At 39.3% G+C, this 20,952-nt stretch overlaps 1 long non-coding RNA gene across 1 annotated transcript; it reads right to left on the bottom strand.

The window, feature by feature from the left end:
- Nucleotides 1-3,720: 3,720 nt before the first annotated feature.
- LOC116595552 lies at nt 3,721-7,718 on the bottom strand. The gene is made up of 3 exons (XR_004287734.1): nt 7,642-7,718; nt 5,009-5,059; nt 3,721-3,936 (listed from the first exon to the last, which is right to left on the bottom strand). It is a non-coding gene; the product is annotated as an uncharacterized LOC116595552 (long non-coding RNA).
- Nucleotides 7,719-20,952: the final 13,234 nt, after the last annotated feature.

The following is a 20,952-nucleotide window of genomic DNA, read 5'->3' as shown; positions in this document are numbered from 1 at the left end:
TTCCTAGAAAACAGAGATGACAAGATATTTATAAACTAGGATAAAGATGTTTAGTTAATCATTTTCTAAATAAGGAAAATATATTTGATATTCTCCTGAAATCAAAATAAATATTAATTAACGAAGAAACATTTCAAGTTTCTTAAAACACTGAAGTCGTGATTTTTTTTAAAGCTGAATTATGGACACAGAGTAACACACAAGTTGGCGTGTGGGTTCAAAAAGCCTTTGAGTCCCTCTAAAATACCGAAGTGAACACTATGCTTTGTGCATAGTAGGTAGTCACTCAATAGTAATCAATTACCCATGTATATTGACTCTCTTTCCTCTTAGTCTGCTGCATGTTTCTGCAGTAAAATGAGACCATTACCAGAGCTCAGTTACGCGCAGCATTCTCAGAGTCACAAATTCTCACCAGAGTCAAATCAAGCTAAAATAGAAAGGAGTATATGAACCTCGGGTGTTTTTGAGTTTTGACCTCTATAATTCTGTGACTAATGTTTGATTTCCTTTGGGCTCAGCCTGATTTATTTGAAGGCTTAGAACTGTGTTCACTTTTTAAAGAAATATGGACAAAATAAATTAACCTTATTTTTTAAAAGATCTTATTTATTATTTATTTGACAGAAAGAGAGAGGGCATGCATGCACAAGCAGAGGGAAGGGCAGGTAGAGGGAGAGGGACCATACGGGGCTTGATCCCAGGATCCCGGGATCATGACTTGAGCTAAAAGCAGACACTTAGCCCACTGAGCCACCCAGGTTCCCTGAAATAAATTAACTAAAAAAAAATACTAAAATTCCTAGAGTACTTACTGGCTCTGAAGAAGCAAAATCAAAACTAAAGCCCAAATAATGTTTTGAAGGACCCAGGTGCTGTGAAGAGTCAATCTGACCCTAAGTCCTACCCAAGTTAGCAAAGAAAACATCTTCTCCTTCTGCCTTCTCTGGAAGCATCCCTCTGTCCCCTAGTATTTCAAGGTAAAAACTCACACCAGGATATGAAGCTAGGGAGAAAGGAGAAAACAAAAAGTGGACACACTTATGCACCTCTTTGCCTACCTGAATATCATGGGTCCATATGTAGTTCCTTATTGATGGAAATTTGACATCAGAATTCATTGGGGACATCTCTGTGTTATAAAGATGGAAGGGGGGGCTTAGGTTTGGTCTATGGGCCATAGTTCCCTGATCCTTGATTTAGACTATAATAATAATGATAAATATAATAATAATGAGTATTTATCACATCCAATTATCACAGTGTCTCCCATGAGATAAGATAATACCCTTATCTAAGAATGATACTGAAATTAACAACTGGTGTGCATGAGTATCTCCATAGGTTAAGCTGTCGGACTTTCTATTTCAGGTGAGCCCTGCCTTGGGCTCCACACTCAGTGGGGAGTCTGCTTGAGATTCTCTCTCTCCCTCTGTGCCTCCCGACCCCCACTTGCACCCACTCTCTCTCTAAAATATATACATGGATAGATAGATAGAAAATAATTGGTAACTGAGATGACCAATCAATTAGAACAAAGAATAGGTACATGGTGGTTGAAAACTGACCTATCATTACATGTTACAGATTTGGGAACTGAGGCTTAGGATAAGCTAGTAACTTGTCTTAAGTTATACAAACAGTTCACAAAATAGAGCTGGGATTTTCTGACTCTAGAGCCCATCATCCTCTTAGCAACTCAATACATGCTTCTTTAAGCCAGAGGGACTTTGTTTCAGTAGCAGACTTAAACCCCTACCAGTTGCCCAGCCAAAGCATGTCTGGGCAAGAGCAATCCACTCATAACACTTCCAAAAACATTAAAAAACACAGGTGAGTCACACTTTAGAACTATTTTAGTACATTAATAGTTACATTGCAAATAACTTAAATCAGAAGGAAATGTGAACTCCTTTGTCTACTCTTGAACTTGAATCCTTTCCCCTATTCTATGCCTATGGCTTATCCCCACCCTTCCTTGCCTGCTCAGGTCCCCTGCTCTGGTCTCTGCTTGATGTCCCTTGATTGTGAGGTCTTCCTGACCTCCCACAGATTGGAAAGATAGCAACTCCTGCCCTGGGTTTTTTATCTCTCTTGCCTTGGTTTATGTTTCTCCATAGCACCTAACACCATGACACACCATGTTGTTTAAATTTATTTATTTTTTACCACCTCTGGTTGGAATGAGAGCTCCACAAAGTTAAGGACTTTGTCTTGTTGGCTGCTATACCTCAGCACGAAAGCACTTGCTGAATGACTGAATGAATACTGTTCACAGTAGAGAGGCTACATGGTACCATAGTAAAAACATTGGATTTAGAATCAGAGGTGGGGGGGCACCTGGGTGGCTCAGTGGGTTAAAGCCTCTGCCTTCGGCTCAGGTCATGATCTCAGGGTCCTGGGATCAAGCCCCGCATCTGTCTCTCTGCTCAGCAGGGAGCCTGCTTCCCCTCTGTCTCTGCCTGCTGCTCTGCCTACTTGTGATCTCTCTCTCTGTGTCCAATAAATAAATAAAATCTTAAAAAAAAAAAAAAGAATCAGAGGTGGGTTCGAATCCCACGTCTACCACTTATACGTTGTGTAACATCGCACAAGCTAACCACTTGAAGCCTCAAAGGTCCTGAGATTTTTCTATTGCTGAGATGGGAGCATGCTAGCAGGGCAGGGTGGCAGCGGTCCCTGCAGCACAGAGCAGGCAGAATGTGGTGGAAGGTGAGAGAGGTAAAGATTAAGGGGCTGATTAGGTGGGTTTTGTGGACTATTTTAAGTACTTTGGGTTTTGCCGTGAGTGAGAAGGGAAGCCCATTGGAGGATGTGACACAGAGGAAAAATGCTATCTGTTGTGACTTTTACAGGGTCTGTTCATGGGCAAGGGCAGAGGCAACTACTAGAGTAATCCAAGTGAGAGACGAAGGTAGCGTGGCCAGGTTAAATGCTAAATTAAGGTGGTGAAAGATTGTCAGATTCCAAACGGACTTTGAAGACCTAGCCAATGAGATTTGTTGACGGTTTGGGTGTGGAATGTGAGAGGAGGAAACAGTCAGTGGGGACTCCAAAGATTTGGGAGAGGACTGTGGGAGCAGGTGCGGGATGAGTAATCAGAAATTTGTGTCTTGGTTCAGTTAAGTTTGAGAAGCTTATTAGACATCTAGGTAGAGATATCACATCAGGCTGTCAGTGGGACAGACAATTCAGGCATTCACGGAGGAGGTATAGACTAGAGATATAAATTGGAGTATTATCACAGATAAATCAGAAGTTTCTGTCCTGGTTACTAATAAGAATCACCTAAGGATCTTTAAAAAACATTTTTTTTAATTGTGGTAAAATGCATGTAACATAAAATTTACCATTTTGATTATCTTAAAAAAATACATGGGTTTCAATCTGGACCAATGGAATGAGAATTTCTTAGGGTAGTGACTGGACACCTGTATTTTTAACAAATACACCAAGTGTTTATAACTTGGGAACAGAGGAGAAACCATAAAGGAAAGAGGAAAGGAACAGGCTATGAAATAGGAGGAAACCAGACAAGTGGAAAATATATATCCCCAAAGCCAAGTGCAAAAAGTATTTCCAGAAGACAGTAATAATAACTTCAGATATTACTGATAGGTCAGGTAAGATGAGGACTAAAGAAAAATCATCAAACTTAGCAAAATGTGGTTCTTCATTTTCCTTGACAACTCTTCTTGAGGTGTGTTAAAGAGAGATTTTTCTATTGCTAGGCACTATCATATTTATTTATATTAAAAATAATGTCTAGTAGCTAAAAATAGCACCTTTTGACAGCAAAGCCCATTAGAAGTTCTCAATCCTGCTGGGTCTTGCTCATGCATCACCCATGACTCAATAGTCAGAACAAGGTCAGTGATGATTTGGTCCCAGACTGAGCCTCCTCCAGATGATGTAGAACTATGCGGGACCTCCTCTCTGAAATGGAATGAAAAGGGATCTTTCAACTTGATTTACCAAGGAGATGGGATATTAAACTCACCCAGTCATTCCTAGGAGCCAACCAAAGTGAGGCAGAGAGGACTTCTTATAAAAGGACAGACATGAATAGTCACTAAGAAAACAGAACTTTCTCTTTTTTTATTTGAGAAAATGCACTCATCTCTTCCCTGAAACACCAAACAAATGTTTAACTTAAACAATGATTTAAAGCTTAATAAATTTGAGCTTTACCAGACCCTGAAATAGGGAATTCAAAGACTTAATCCATCCATTGAGAAAGATCTGCTGCTCAAGTTCACGTCCATGTCTTCTAGATGTTTCCTCCTACACTCCAGAGTAAATTGCTTCTTGCTGACCCTGAATATGCTCTCAATTTATTCATGAATCTGGTTGGAGTCATCCTCTCCAATCTACGCTAAGGAATTAATGCTTTTCCCCAACTTCACCACCTTCTCAAGAGAGAGAAGCTCTGATGAGGAGCAAGGATAAAATCAAGGATATATGTAGAACATAATGTGGGGGCCATATTAGGAGTGATGTCAAAATTCTCGTCCTATTTGTTATTCACTCACTTCTTCCTCCAGATTGTGTATCTAGAACTGAAACCCAACAGTGCTTCCTGTCTTTAGAGCAGGATTCAGTAGAAGACATATAGTTCTCTATAGGTCCAAGAGGTCTTCAAGTCCATGTTGTCCTACCCAATTCATCAGAACAGAAGACAAGATTGGGACCTAAGAGTGAAACTTTAGTAACTAATAAAGCAGGAATTTTCCTAGAGCAGATGTTCTCAATCTGGGGGCTATATCTGTGGTGTGTCTCCAAAATTCTTATGTTGAAACCCTAATCCCTAGTGTGATGGTATTTGGAGGTAGGGCCTTTGGCAGGTAATTAGAATCAGAATAAGTCATGAGAGCAGAGCCCTTGTGATTGGACTAATGCCCTTATAAGAAATAACACAAGAAAAGCACATCCCCCCTCTCCACCCCCACCACTAGTATGAGGTCACAGAAAGATAGTGGCCATCTGCAAATAGGAAGACGGCCCTTACCAGACACCAATTCTGTCAGCACATTCATCTTAGACTTTCCAGTCTCCAGAACTGTGAAGAAATAAATTTTTGTTGTTTAAGCCACCCAGTCTATGGGATTTTGTAAGAGCAGCTCAAGATAAGACACTGTGGATACCTTGGATGGTTCAAGGGACTGATACACCCTCAGAAATTATAATTAACATTTTTCAGAAAAGGGTCCATAATTTTCCTCAGAGATTCAAAAGACTAAATCTGTGACCCCCAAAAGATTAAAGACCACTAACTTCGAGTGATTTTTATGTTTTTACCCTGTAGGATTACAGAAAACTTCTGGATTAGAAACCCCAGTCTTGGCCTTCATTCTTACTTGAAAAAAGGACCAATATCTTGTAGGAGTACCTACAAATATGAAATAAGAAAGATTCAAGAGGATATACACATATTCTTTGTCTAATATTGTTAATGTCCATCCACCTGAAAAAGTTTATTATTTACAATAAAATATAGAGTCCAAACTGTAGGGCTCCTTTACTGATAAGCTTTTTTTTTTTTTTTTTTAATTGTCAGAGTGAGAGAGAGAGAGCACAAAGCAGGGAGAGCAACAGGCAGAGGGAGAAGCAGGCTCCCAACTGAGAAAGGAGCCCAACGCAGAACTCATACTCGATCCCAGGACCCCAGGATCATGACCTGAGCCGAAGGCTGCAGACATCTAACCAACAAAGTCACCCAGGCGTCCCTCCCTATAAGCTCTTCTTTTCTTTTTTTTTTTTTTAAAGATTTGTATTTATTTATTTGACAGAGATCCCAAGTAGGCAGAGAGGCAGACAGAGAGAGAGGAGGAAGCAGGCTCCTTGCTGAACAGAGAGCCAACGGGGCTCAATCCCAGGATCCTGAGATCATGACCTGAGCTGAAGGCAGAGGCTTAACCCACTGAGCCACCCAGGTGTCCCCCTTATAAGCTTTTAATAATATCAACCTCAGATTCTAAGGAAGCTAAGTTATTGGGCCTCACCTTATCCCTGCTTCCCTTCTCCTCCCACACCAGCCCCATATTATTTGGCTTTGTATTCCAAAGCCAAATATAGGGGGTTTTTGGTGGTTAATACTGATTAATTTTCTATTCCACAGAGCCTATCCATAGTGCAGGAAATGCAACTCTGGAGCAAGAAGTAGTCTGATTTTTTTGCACTGCATGGACCGTACAGCAAGGGTCGGGGGACCAGAATGACTATTATTGCAGCACTGAGAGAAAAGCTTTTCAGAAAAGGAGATCAAGAAAAGTATGACTCATCATGGATGAACCTTGAAAACATTATGCTAAATGAAAGAAACCAAACACAAAAGGCCACATTTTGTATGATTCTATTTACATGAAATGTGGAGAATAGGCAAATCCTATTTGAATCCTATCCTCATAGAAACAGAAAATAGATTAGTGGCTGCCAGAGGTTAAGGAAGGGGGGGATAGGGAGTGACTGCTAATGGGGATGGGGTTTCTTTTTGGGGTGATGAAAATGTTTTGAAATTAAATCATGGCGATGGTTTTTGTAAAACTTCGCAAATGGACTAAAAACCAATGAATTGTACACTTCAAAAGTGGATTTTATGATATGTTAATTATATCTTAATTTCTAAAAGAAGAGGAAAGAAAAGATGTGACTCAGAAAGAATTCTTCACAACTATGGCTTGATCCCTTATTTGGCAATTAGTTTGGGGGCATAGTCCTGAGATATTTCTCATGTGTGGAGTTCTATGCTTATATCATCTCCCCCACCCCAATAGAGATCTTTTTATTGCTTTTTCTGTTTAGAAAAGCAATACATGTGCATTTTTTTAAAAAAAGTTCTGAAAATACAGGAGGACATAGAGAATAAAATAACTTGGGAAAAAAGCACCACCTAGAGAAGGTCACTATTAACATTTTGGTGTACATTTTTCCAGATTACTTTTCTATGCATATGTAACAGGGAAAAGATTTTAGAACTGTATTAATGTGTTTTGCTCTTGTGCACTTCCTTGATTGTCAGCACCCATCATTCTGTACCAAGCATCCTCTTGCCCTAAACCACTGGATTCTTACAGCAGGAATGCAAAGAGTGGAAGAGTCGATGTCCAGTTGACTTCTCAAATAAGATTTTTGATTAGACATGAAGAGTTTTGAAAAGCCCAATGTTGAGAATAGGCAAGATTTTTTTTAAAAAAATGCTTTGATTTCTCACCAGCCTAAGAGAAACAGAGAGGAGCAGGGAAAAGCCAGGAGCAGGGAAAACTCCAAAGATGAGGGACATTCACTAGGGGGAGAGGGACGACTTTGGTTTGAGGATAATGGGGTTTGAGATAATGGGGTGGAAAGAAGGACCTGGGATAAGGGGAGGTAGACAGGTGTATTCCGAAGCATACTCTCTGGACTGAATTCTTGGAAGAGAAAGTGTGTTGGGCAAATCAACGGGTCAGCTAAAGGCCAAGGAGACTTTGCCCTGCCCGCCCGAAGAAACCTAGGAGACTGCCCCTCAGGGTGATCCTGCGCGAGCGTGGGTCGGGGTAGAGCTAGAGCAGATCAGTGGGTTGTGGGACGGGTAGCAGTCCCAAACTGGTCTTGGCTCCACGGTAACCTAGAAGGGACCCCTCCAGGGGGAAATCTAAAACTTACCCCAGCATTAGTTGGGGAGCAGCCAGTGTGCCTTGACCAGACCCGTGCCCGCCAGCTCCTCCACCACCTTCGCACAGCCCCCGTCTAGGGGAGGAGGAGAAAGAGTCCTGTGAAAGGAATTGGTCTTTGAATTGATGAATATTTACCCGATAGAGACCACTTTAAATCAAAATAGGCTGTTAAACCTGGAGAGACTGTTTAATCTGGAGGAGACTGAGATAACTTTAATTGGAAGGGTGGGAGTGTGTGAGAAGATTAGATGAGTTAAGAAAAGTAAAGAAGCCACCCGCCCCTGTTTCTGAGCAGTGTCCTCACTCTACATGTTATATTTTAAGCAAAAGAAATACATGAAAATGAATAAAAATTTTTAAGTATTGCTAGCATACATGTTTTTGTAACCTGATGTTTTTCACCCTATGATATCATTTATTATTATTATTATTTTGTTTCACCTATATGTTCTTTCCCTCCAGCTAGGCTATAACTATTTTGAGGACAAGGACAGTGTTTTCTATTTCTTGGTGTCTACCTCCGTGCTGAGCACAAAGCAGACACTCCATGTCACTGCCGCCTCAAACATTTCTAGTTCTTTCTAGTTCTTTCTTTCTAGTTCTAGTTCTTCAAACATTTCTAGTACATGCAATGTAGAAAAGTCTTGAGGCCAGCAGATAGTTTGGAGCAAAGGGCCCGTGGAAAGGGCCCTGCATGAATACCTGAGTTCTCATCCTGATCAGCCGCTGACTGCAAAGTCAGTTTGCCTTTTGCCCTCACTTTCTCTGCTTTTCTCACTTTCGAAGAGTTAATGCCTTCACTACCTCAGGTGTATGGGTGAGACTCAAATAAGGAAATGAACATGAAATCACCAGGAGGAGAATGCCAAATGATAAACCCAAATCTCATTTTACCAGTGACCCCAGACTAGAATGTCACAATGCCAGAGATTAGGCTCTCCCCCCGGCTGCCCTGCTTGCCCAACATTCCTACAAATCCATGGCTAGACCACCCCCACCCCCACAGTCAGCTCTCTCTGTCTGTGACGGCCAGACTGGAGTCAAGGATCTCCCAGTAAATGCTTGTTTTTAAAGAACAACTGAAAGATTTTTACTTAGCTGACTTGTGACTGTTTCCTGAACACACATGGAAAAAGGGTATTTAGAGACAGGAAAACAATAAGGGCATTTTTCATTCTAACAGTGATTAGGGATCGTTAATCCTTTCCACTTCACCAATTAGCAGGTCTTACTGGTCTTGACTGAAAACAAACAAATAAAGGTATTTCCTCCACATACCAATAGTCTGGACTTAAGGCATAAGCAGTGATGTAAGCCTGGACATCACCAGGCAAGGAACTGCACCTTGATTTTTTAACCTGGAAGTCTCTGGTATCATGCTCTGTGATAGAATATGGCTCTGCATCTCATTAAAACCCACAGCTTGTCTCCAGTGGTTTCAGAGTCAAAAGCAAGCATGATCCTAAATAATGCTGTGGGGTTTGTTTTTTTTTTTAAATCCTATTCCAATTTGGGGCGCCTGGGTGGCTCAGTGGGTTAAGCCTCTGCCTTCGGCTCAGGTCATGATCCCAGGGTGCTGGGATGGAGCCCCGCATCCGGCTCTCTGCTCAGTGGGGAGCCTGCTTCCTCCTCTCTCTCTGCCTGCCTCTGCCTACTTGTGATCTCTGTCTGTCAAATAAATAAATAAAATCTTTTAAAAAAAATAAATAAAATAAAATCCTATTCCAATTTAAGTATCATTCACTATTTAAATAAATCTCTGGGGTGCCTGAGTACCTCAGTGGGTTAAGCATCCAACTCTTGATTTTGGCTGAGGTCATGGTCTCAGGGTCATGAGATTGAGCCCGGCATCAGGCTCTGCCCTGGGCATGGAGGCTACTTAAGATTCTCTGTCCCTCTCCTTCTGTCCCTCACTCTACCCCCTCAAAAAAAAAATAAACAAGCATAAATAAATAAATCTCTGAGAACTACCTTCTTGAAAAGTAAAGAATTATTTATTCATTTAGGAAACATTAAATTTGATATGCCGGGGGGTGTGCTAGGCACTGGGATGCAAAAATGAATCAAGCTCAGTTTAGTAGCGGAAACAGATTTGTCAAACAAGTAATTGCTCTACAGTGTAGTAAGTACAATCAAAGATGTTCACTGGCCCAGTAGAAAAAGGACCCAGCACCCAAGGTTAGGTTCTTGAAACCAGCCCTTGAGCTGGATGTTTTCATTCATGTACTCATGTCAAAAATACTTCCTATGCTCTCTTTGTTTCAGGCATTGGGTAATAGGAATACAGTAGTGAACGAAAGAGATGAAAATCCCTATCCCCATGAACTGACATTATTGTGTAGACAATAATGAAGATAAGTAAATATGTGATGTTTTTATCTAACTAATGAAAAGAGCTAAGGAAGAAAAATTAAACCATAAACGCAGATTTGAAATTGTAGATGAGAAGGCCATGGAAGGTCCCACTGAGAAGGTGATGCTTAATATCTAAAGAGTGATATATCTAAGTCTTAACGGCTATGGAGATTCCACAGGACAGTATGGCAGAGGGAACAGCAAGCATACAGGCCCTGAAGTACAAAAGAGCCTAGAGGAACTTGAGGAAGAGCAAGGTCAGTGTCCCTACTAAGGTAGAGCAAGTGAGGCAAAGAGTAGTGGGAAATGAGATTGAGAGGCAACAGATGAGAAGGGGGCGGGGGGCAGACTTTGGACAGGAAGTCATGGGAAGGATCTGAGAGCAAGGGAGTGACTTGATCTGAGAAGCTGACCCTGCATGAAATGTTCCTGGGGGCAAAAGCAGCAAGAAGAGCTGGGAGGTCATTGCAGTGGTCCAGGTGAAAGATTCTGGTTTGGACCAGGGTGATGGCAATGGGAATGGTGAGACACAGTCAATTCTGGGTACATTTTGTAGGAAGAAACCATACAATTTGCTGATAGATTGAATGTAAGACAAAGGAATCAAAAAAGCACCAAAGTTTTTGGCACGACCAACTGCAAATGTGACATTGCCATCAACTGAACTGGGGCAGACTGAGAGCAGCTGGTTTAGGGGGACAGAGCTAGAATTCAACTTTGAACATGTTAGGTTGAGATGTTTATGATATCAATCAGAGAGATCAAATAGCCAGTTGTATCTTTAGGTCTGGAGTTCAAGGCAGAATTTGGACAGGGAGATGTAAACTTGGGCACCACAGGCACATAGGCCATGAGCTTGGATAAAATCACCTTTAGAGAATGAGGATATGAAGAAAACAAAGAGGAAAAAGAAAGAAAAGAAAGGCATCCAGACAGAGAGGAAGACATGTGAGGGTAAGAAGTTAAGGACAGAAATGAATTTGGTTGAGCTAGAACAGGAGTTGACAAACCTTTCTGTAAAGAGCTGGATAATAGACTCTGTGGATCATACTGTCTCTTGTAACAACTCCATTCTGCTGTCACAGCATGAGAGCAGCTATAGACAATACCAAATTGAATTGAGAGTGGCTGTGTTTAAATGAAAATTTATTTATGGACAGTGGAAGTTGAATTTAACATAATTTTCACATGTCACAAAGTATTAGTCATCTTTTGATTCTTTTCACTCACTTAAATATGTAAAAATCATCCTTAGCTCACAAGTCATGCAAAAACAGGCAGCAGGCCAGATTTAGTCCACGAGCTATCATTTGCCAATTTCTAAGCTAAAAGTATATAGCACGCAATCAGGGAGCAGTGGAAAATAAAATTGCAGAAGTAGTCTGAGTTTACGTCATGGATTAGAAATATTGGTATAAAGTGACTGGTACATGGTATGCGCTCAGTAAATAGATATCATTATTGATCTGATGTGTCATAGAAAGGGAACTAGGAGGCAACTTTACGGAAGTGAGATTTATAGTCAAAACTGAGACCTACAATCACAAGATTGAGCAATAGCTAAACCAAGAGTAAGAAGAGTATGAATGAGGCCTTTGCTGAAATAAGATTGGAGGTGACCAGAGGGAGCCCCAAAGGCATCAGCAAGACATCCTTGGTGTCGTTACTAGAAATGCACACATGGATGACAAGATGTAATGGTGCCTTAATTTTACAAAACAGATGTGCAAATTCATTGTGGTTGCAGGCATGACTCATTTGCAGTCCATGAATCAAGATCTTAAATTGTTAATACAAAAGATGCTTCAGAGGGGTGCCTGGGTGGCTCAGTGGGTTAAAGCCTCTGACTTCAGCTTGGGTCATGTTCCTGGGATCGAGCCCCGCATGGGATTGAGCCCCGCATGGGATTGAGCCCGGCATGGGGCTCTCTGCTTGACAGGGAACCTGCTTCCTCCTCTCTCTCTGCCTGCCTCTCTGCCTACTTGTGATCTCTGTCTGTCAAATAAATAAATAAAATCTTTTTAAAAAAAAAAAAAAAAGATGCTTCAGAGCAAATGAACCATATTTTTGTGATAGAGGAGCTTCTTTAATTCTATGCAAGCTTATCAAACCAGAGATAAACATGGTGTACCAGTGTTTGTGTTTAAAGTGGTCCCATTCTGCTCAGAATCACCAGAGAGAATGTAGGCTGAGTAGTAAAATGGACTACCAGTCCTCCCCTCTAAACTGCATCCCTACTAGCAGAAGTTTTCTTGTTCTGCTGCTTCCTAATTGGGTGAATTTAGCCCAAACCCCCAACTTTACTGGGCCTCATTCTTCTCTTCTGTAAAAAATGAAACTAATAATATATTTACTCACTTGAAAGCTGGAGAACAAATTTATCACCTTTTGGATTTTTTCAGTTAATTTGAATCACTATTAAAATTTTGAAGCATTTTTTTTGTCTTTCTAGAATTATAACTTTTTGCCTGCCACAAAATTTCAGCTGTCAGCTTGCCATAAAAATAACCTGAACGGGGGTGCCTGGGTGGCTCAGTCGGTTAAGCGTCTGGCTCTTGGCTTTGGCTGTGGTCGTGATATCCAGGGTCCTGATGCCCCAGTAGTGATGTCTGGGTTAGGAGATGGAGCCCTGCATCCAGCTCCACACACAGAGGGCATCTGCCTCCTCTCTCCTTCTCCATTTGCCCCTCTCCCCATGAGAGAGAGAGAGAGCGCACAAGAGGGTGGAGGGTCAGAGGGAGAAGCAAACTCCCCACTGAACAGGAAGCCTAATGTGGGGACTCAATCCTGGGACTCTGGGATCATGACCTGAGCCAAAGGCAGTCCTTTAACTGACTGAGCCACCAAGTTGCCCATAAATAAATCTTAAAAAAAAAAAAATAACCTGAACATCCAGAAATGTATTACTATTATGGAACAGACATTCTTCTTCTTCGGTAAACAAAACAAATCTTCACAGTCAACCAACGATATGTGATTGCGATTCTTGAGGATGCGCTTCAGGAACTGTTTGTTGAATACTTAAAAATAAAAATCAGTGTTCCATTTTTAAAGAACAGCTGGCTGTGACTCCTCGGCCGTTTTTGCTTTATGGTCCCTTCTGATTCTTAGCTGTAATTAATTTACTGGAAAGATTTTACAGGACTGAATTAACAATGCAAACACGCAGTTGTACAATAAAAGTCAGTGTTGTTATTCTTCATGTCTCTGTATTTTGAAAAACCATCACTGTTTCTCAAAGAGGCTATCAGATACAGATCAAACTATATTACATGGCAACAGTAAAGCTCCTTTAACCACAATGAAAACATTCTCAAGGATCATCTAATGCCCTACAAATGAAGTTTCAGGAATATTTGACAAAATAAAAATTCCAGTCTAACAAGGGATTGTCCCTTAAAAATTGTTTAGCAAGGAGCAAGAGCTATGATAAATTAACACATGGTAGTGGAACATTTCCTGCCTGTGGCTTCAGTTCTCATATTTCTGTCTTGCTCTTCAGAATATCATTGTTGTGATATGGGAAAAGTGCCTGTTGTTAATGATTTCTGCGCCTGTTGTTTTGCCCACATTCTCCAGAAAGTTCTTTCAAGACCGTTCTTTGGAATCAGGCTTTGCGTGCACACTCTAAGTGAAAGTTGGGCATTTGCCAGTGAATTCAATGTCAGTGTCAACTCTCTGGGTCCAGGAATACTTCTGTGAAAGGACTAGAGTTGTGGGTCCTAATTCTGGCACTGTCACTTACTAGTATTATGTCCCTTGACCAAATGAGCTTTTGTTTCATTATCTGTAAAATGAGAATAATAAAAATGCCCTGCCTATTTCTCAGAGCTGTTGTGAAGAACAAATAAAATACTGCATGTAGAAGTGCTTTTAAACAAGTGGGAAGTAAATGTCAAGTCTTTTTTTAATTGTGGTAAAATATACATATAAATTTTGCCACTTTAACCAATTTTGGTGTCCAGTTCAGTGGCGATTAAGTACATTCACATTGTTGTACAATCATCACCGCCATCCATTTCCAGAACTTTTCCATCCTCCCCAACTGAAACACTACCCAGTCAACACTAAGTCCCTATTCCTCCTTCTCCCCAGTCCTTGGCAACCACCATTCTAACTTTCTGCCTCTACAAATCTGACTACTCTCAGTACCTCACATAAGTGGATCACACAATATTTGTCCTGTTTGTGACTGGCTTATTCTACTTAGTATAATATTTTCAAGGTTCATCCAAGTTGTAACATACATCAAAATTTCCTTTCTGTGTAAAACTGGATAATATTCCATTGTATATATAAGTCCTATTTCATCTGTCTGTTCATTACTAGATAGTTGGGTTGTTTACCCACTTTGGCTACTGTGAATAATGCTGCTATGAACATTAGTGTAAAAGTACCTATTTGAGTCCCCACTTTCAGTTCTTTTGGGTAGACACCACGTTGTGGAATTCCTGGTTCATATGGTAATTCCATGTTTAATTTTTTGAGGAACTTCCTTACTGTTTTCTAAAAGGCTGTGCCATTTTACTTTCCTGCCCAAAGTACACAAGGGCTCCAATTTCTCCCACATCCTCACAACACTTGTTTTATATATATAATATTATGTACACACACACACACACACACACACATATATACATACATATATAGGTCATCATAATGGTTATGAAGTAGTATCTCACTATGGTTATGATTTGCATTTCCCCAATAGTTCATGATGCTGAACATCTTTTCATAAGCTATTGGCCATTTGTTTATCTTTTTTGGAGAAGTATCTATTCAAGTCCTTTGCCCATTTTTAATTGGGTTGTTTGGTTTTGTTGTTATTGAGTTGTAAGCATTCTTTATATATTCTGGATGCTAACCCCTTGTCAGATATATGGTTTGCAAATATTTTCTCCCATTTCATGAATTGCCAAATTTATGTACCAGAACCTATAAAAAATATGCTCAATCCTTCACAATGGAACTTTAGGAACACTCTCCCAAACAAAATTTCTCAATATAAACATGATACCATAGTTTAAAGACCAGATGACAAATTTTCATGGTATGGGGGTGGGGCACCTGGGTGACTCAGTCAGTTGGATGTCTGCCTTCAGCTCAGGTCATGATCTCAGGATCCTGGGATCTAGTCCAGCATCAGGCTCTCTGTTCTGTGGGAGTCTGCTTCTCCCTCTGTGCTCGCCTCCCCCCCCCCAATAAGTAAATAAAAATCTTTTGTTTTTAAAGAAATTTTCAGTGGCAAAGTTTTTTCTTTTGATTTAAAAAAAAAAAACTTCAAATTTCCCCTACACACAACCTATCTCAGTAAGATATTTAATATAGCAGTAAGTTAGAAAGTGTCTTTCTTTACCTGTTTATATAAAAATTAGGTAGATTAAAAGGTTTGACAACAAAAAGCTAAAGCTATATATGCCTGAGGGGAGAAAATAGAGATACTTTTTAAAAAATAACATTTCCTGTTTGTGCCTTGCCATTCACCATCCACAAAGGAAAAATGAACAAGACATATCCTAGCAGAGAATAACCATCCTCTTCACAGGCAAACCATTAAATTGCATAGGTGGAAATAACATTAAAAAAAAATACTGAGAACCTGCCAGCCTTTCATTCAATCATTTATTTTATGAACTTTTTATTTGGCTCTCTGTTAGGCACTGGAGCACAGAAATGAATGGACACAGTTCCTGCCTTCAAGAAGCTCTCACTCCAGATGTGTGGGGGATGACCAAGTAAACAGTTAATTACAGTACAATATGGTGAGTACCACAGAGCTCTGAGGAGTGTTTCCATTGTGGATAATTCACAGCTGACGTCTGTGAGGAGTATCTCAGAAGTATCTAGTCTATTGCCAACACGTAGGGGCTTATGAAAGCCATTATAAATATAAAACCTTATGAAATGTTAATTACTGCTATTACATTCTTGGTATTCTTTTATTACTAATAGGTAGGGTATATAAACCACAGAGCATTTTGCATCTAAAAAATTTTTAAATATTGTTTTTACCATCAAAACAATGCATTCTTCTTATAGAGAGTGCAAGCAATACAGAACTCACCAGAGTTAACTGTCTTTAACAATTCACTATGTTCTAGTTCATCTAAAATAGCATCCTAAATTCAAAGGTGCTAAAAAGTGGAGAGAACAAAAGGATTTTAGTAAGTACTTGAAGTCTTAGGTCTATGTGAGCAGAAGGCAGAGGCACCAAGGCAATCCTGAACAAACCGTATGGGAGAATTTGCAAGAAATCTGGCTTGCATGATTGAAAGAGGATTATATGCATTTATATACTAATGTTTTATACTTCCAGATGCTGTATATTAGTCTAAAAATGTGTATTGCATTCCCCCCAATCCCTGGCTCTTAGAAGATGCTCCCAATGTTTATGTTTCCAGAGCTGTATTTAGGACCTTATGAATAGGTTAAGGAATATGATCATCACCGTTCAGAAGATTTATTTTGTATTACTCAAGTGAACCTTTGCCTGGTAGGAGATAAATCTCCAGTTTCTGAAACATTGGTCAATAAGTATATATTGGTCCCACATGGATGGATATGAAGAAGCAGTGACTTTTTTTTCATGCCTTGTCCCGTATTTATTTTCCTTTCTAAAATCCGAAGGGTTTTAGGGAATGAAAAATGTGGAGATGCAACCTGTCCAACTGTCAGGTCTCTATATTTTTAGAAACATTAAGGAGACAGCACAATGTAACATAGTATAAGAGGAAAACTTGTAGATGGAGACTGAGGTTCTACTCTTAGCTCTACCACTAATTAGATGTGTAATTTTAGATAAATCACTTAACCTCCCTAGACCTCTGTTTCTCATCCCTAATTGCTCTATCTAGTTCATAGGTTATTGTGAAGATCAAAAGAAACCGTAAATGTGGAAGCACTTCAAATAATGTAGTACGTGCATATGATAAGGTATCATTAATATACACATATATTATTGGTTTGCAATGCCACTCTGAGGCTCAGGCAAGAGGAGCCCTTGTCCTGAGCCCTGTACTTCACAAACACAAATACAAACACAAACGCATTCAACTCTATCAAATATCTCTCAGCATGTTCCTAGTATGCCCTCAACTCTGACAATAGCAACAATGTTCTTTGGAGTGATTCAAAGATTACATACAGTACTCTCTGGATCTGCCCCAAATGGGATTGGATCATCTTTTTTTTTTTTTTTTAAAGATTTTATTTATTTATTTGACAGAGAGAGATCACAAGCAGGCAGAGAGGCAGGCAGAGAGACAGAGAAGGAAGCAGGCTCCAAGCTGAGCAGAGAGCCCGATGCGGGGCTCGATCCCAGGACCCTGGGATCATGACCCAAGCCGAAGGCAGCGGCTTAACCCACTGAGCCACCCAGGCGCCCCATGGGATTGGATCATCTTGATCAAACACATATCAAATCTGACCTCACAGACATTCTGGTTCACAATGGAGATGCCATTTAAATGCTCTTAGAGAAGTAAGATTTAATTTAGACAAGATGGTGAGCTGCACTAGGATAGTTAACTAAAACAATAGAAGATTCTCAAATAAATAAGGAATTGTGGTCTGTGGTGGAAAATATTTTTTATTTTGTGCTAATGACAGTTATTTGGTATAGGCTATTGCTTGCTATTAATGATGTTAGCAGAAACTTATATAAGACATAGATCTAAGTTTGTCTATTTCACTTTTTAAATAATTTAAAATACTTTTTAAATTTTTAGAGAAAATGATTTTTCTAAATATAAATATGCTAAATGCGACTAGCACAACAAAAATGACATTCCAATAAAATGACAGAAAATTGGAAGAAGGTAATAAACAGGTTTGTATAATTATTGAATTATTTGTATACAACTATGTATCTATATATTACATACCTACATCTGGAGAGATCTGTGCTATTTTCTTTTATAGGTATATATAATATTTATATGTCATATATATATTATATTATCGGCAAGGTATGGTCCCCTAAGAAGAGAGATTTGAACAAATTGAACCACATATTTTTCTTTTTGTTTTTCAAATATGAGTATTGATTTAGAAATCAATTGACATTCTAGTTGCTACTGACTCAGCAAAACTAAACTTGTACAATTCTATCAAAGCAAATTTTTTAAAAAAATTTTACTTATCTATTTATTTGACAGAGAGAAAGAGAGCACAAGCAGGGGGAGTGACAGACGGAGGCAGAGGGAGAAGCAGGCTCCCTATGGAGCAGGGAGCCCAATGTGGGGCTCAATCCCAGGAGACTGGGATCATGACCCATGCTGGAGGCAGGCGCTTAACTGATTGAACCACCCAGCACCCCTCAAAGCAAATTTTTAAAACATCTAATATTAAAGAATTACTTTCTTCATATGAAAATAGTATTAAGGTGAATTTTTAAAAAAGATTTTATTTATTTATTTGACACAGAGAGAGAGCACAAGTAGACAGAGTCAGGCGGGGGCGGGCGGGAAGCAGGCTCCCCACTGAGCAGAGAGCCCAATGCGGGGCTCAATCCCAGGACCCCAAGATCATGTCCTGAGCTGAAGGCAGACGCTTAATCCACTGAGCCACCCAGGCGCCCCTTAAGGTGAATTTTTTAAGAGGTCCTTTCTTCTAGAGATGCATATTGATTTATTCATGTTTAAAATGGTAGGATATCTGGGATTTGCTTCAAAATAATTGGATCTAAAGAGTTGGGGAGTATAGATGAGGCAAGACTGACTAAGTGAATAATTATTGAGGCCGGATGACAGGTACAATATATTTACATTTGTAAATGTTTATATGGAAATGCTTTTAAATTTCCATAATAAACAGTTAAGCAAAAAGCTAAAAAGTACATTGACTTAGAAAATGTTTTGTTACTGGTGTCAATGAACTCAAATTATGTGGATTATAGCATTATAATTAGGGTTTTCCTGGAAAAAAAGCACAAAATAAATATGTGGTAATTTATGACTTATATACATCTTTATCTTATTACTCATCCAAGCATCAACAAAACACCCAAATGTGTAATAATAATTAAGTCCAGTGATTTTTGCTGTTTAGCTCAATTATTAAACCACTCATATAAAAACCATTGCTTTATACATTAAAAAAATTTCTTTTGTCATAATAAAGGTATATTTGTCAAGAAAGGTGGATAGAACACATTTATTTAATTTTTTTTAAAACCTTGATATACAATTTAATGATCTGCACCTATCATATATAGCCCTCTACTTGCACTCTTGTCCTGGGTACTGCAAATATTAGGGAGAAGCATGCTCTCAGAATTTCCATTTTATTCTTTATTTTAGCAACTAAGATGGTTTAGCAGGGAATACCTAGAAAATGCTTTCTTTTCTCAACTTATAATTTTCTTCCTCTATATATTTTAGGAAAATACTGTGTATTTTTGCTCGATATCATCAATGGGGCTCAGACATCTCTGCATGTTCCACCCAAGGCAGGAACCATGTGTGTTCATGATATGTTGACAGTCTGCCCCTTCCACAACAGTCTTGCCTCCTTAGCAAGAATAGATGAGATCAAGTTACAGTCATTTCAGGGAAGATCTTAGGTTTAGTTTGAGATAACTGGTCATCCATATGGAAAAGTTCTGGAGAGTTCTGTTCATAACCTTAGCCTCTTATTCAGTACAAATGACTCTAGGAGGATTTGTGCAGAGGGAAAGTTTATGATCCCTATCTTTTATATGATAGAAACATTTAGCTTCATATTTTCTTAGCTTCTAATTCCCAAACGAGGCAATGTAAAGGGAAGAGGGAGATAATTATCCGGACAGCAATTAATCCAGATGACCAACTAACAATTAGTTTGTTTTGTCTAAATTATTCATATATTACTACTCAAAAGTCCCCTTTCTGCTTGAATTAGCTGTGTGACAGCTCCAGTCTCCACATACTGCAGTATTGGTCTAAAAAAAAAAAACAAAAAAAAAAAAACAACTTATCTCCAGTGAAGTATGTTCATTCCACAGCTCTCCAATTCTAAGACACTTTTGATTATAGGATTGACCAAAAATGTAGTAACCACTTTTTTAGGAGATAAAAGAAAAAGACTGTAAAACTGATTCTAATCTTAAAAACACCAAAATGTGTATGTTGGGGGGCGGATGGAAGAGTCTGTCTTAGAATTGAGAAAGCACTAAAATTATTTTTTTTGAAGTGTACTTTAGAATAAGAAAGCTATTATAACTCTAATGGGAGGCCTTGGGCAATGAAGGGAGTCAGAGAAAGGTGTACAGATGGGTCATTATGTAGGAACAGCATGGTGGCCCTCTGCTCTTGTCAGAAAGGCATGATAGCGTGAGAACCCTGGCAGGAAGGAAGAGTAGGGAGAAGAGGCTTGAAAGCAGTTATGGGTCATGCAGGAATTGTGCATAAAGACACGTTACATTATATACATTAGGAAACTTGCCTGTGGCTGATTCTGCCTCCAGATAATCCTAAATAACCAGAAGCCAACAAGGAGTTATCAAGGTGAGCCCTCAGTTCTGTAACTTCTTCCCTTAGGTTCTTATCAAAACCTAACCACCAGGCAAAGCACAAGACCTTTCGGCTAGTGTGCTTGAGAAACGGAGCTGAGAGTTCTATCTCCTGGAACATAAAAAATTATTTTTAATCTCATTTTAGTGTAATGTTAAAATATTTTAAATTCAGTATGCTAACAAATGCAGAATGTTTTGAGACTAAATACCAAAGGGTATAGTCATTAGGTGTTACTGTGTTTACCCAATAATTGGCTCCTTTCTTATAATGGATGAATCTCTGTTTCAAAATGGAAAAGTAAATTAAACAGTAAACAGATTCCTTACATAAAGGTCATATGAGCTCTTTGTAACCAGAGTGAGGTATTTCAGTAAGATTACTGAGTACCTGGTATTTTGTTCATGTGGCTTGCTTCACTCTGTAAATGCCAATAACTAGTGTTTAGGAGTCTG

Source organism: Mustela erminea, chromosome 7, assembly GCF_009829155.1.
Source record: "Mustela erminea isolate mMusErm1 chromosome 7, mMusErm1.Pri, whole genome shotgun sequence".
In the NCBI taxonomy this organism is placed as follows: domain Eukaryota; kingdom Metazoa; phylum Chordata; class Mammalia; order Carnivora; family Mustelidae; genus Mustela; species Mustela erminea.
The sequence above is the reverse complement of the archived record's forward strand: the minus strand, read 5'-3'. Positions and strand labels throughout refer to the sequence as shown.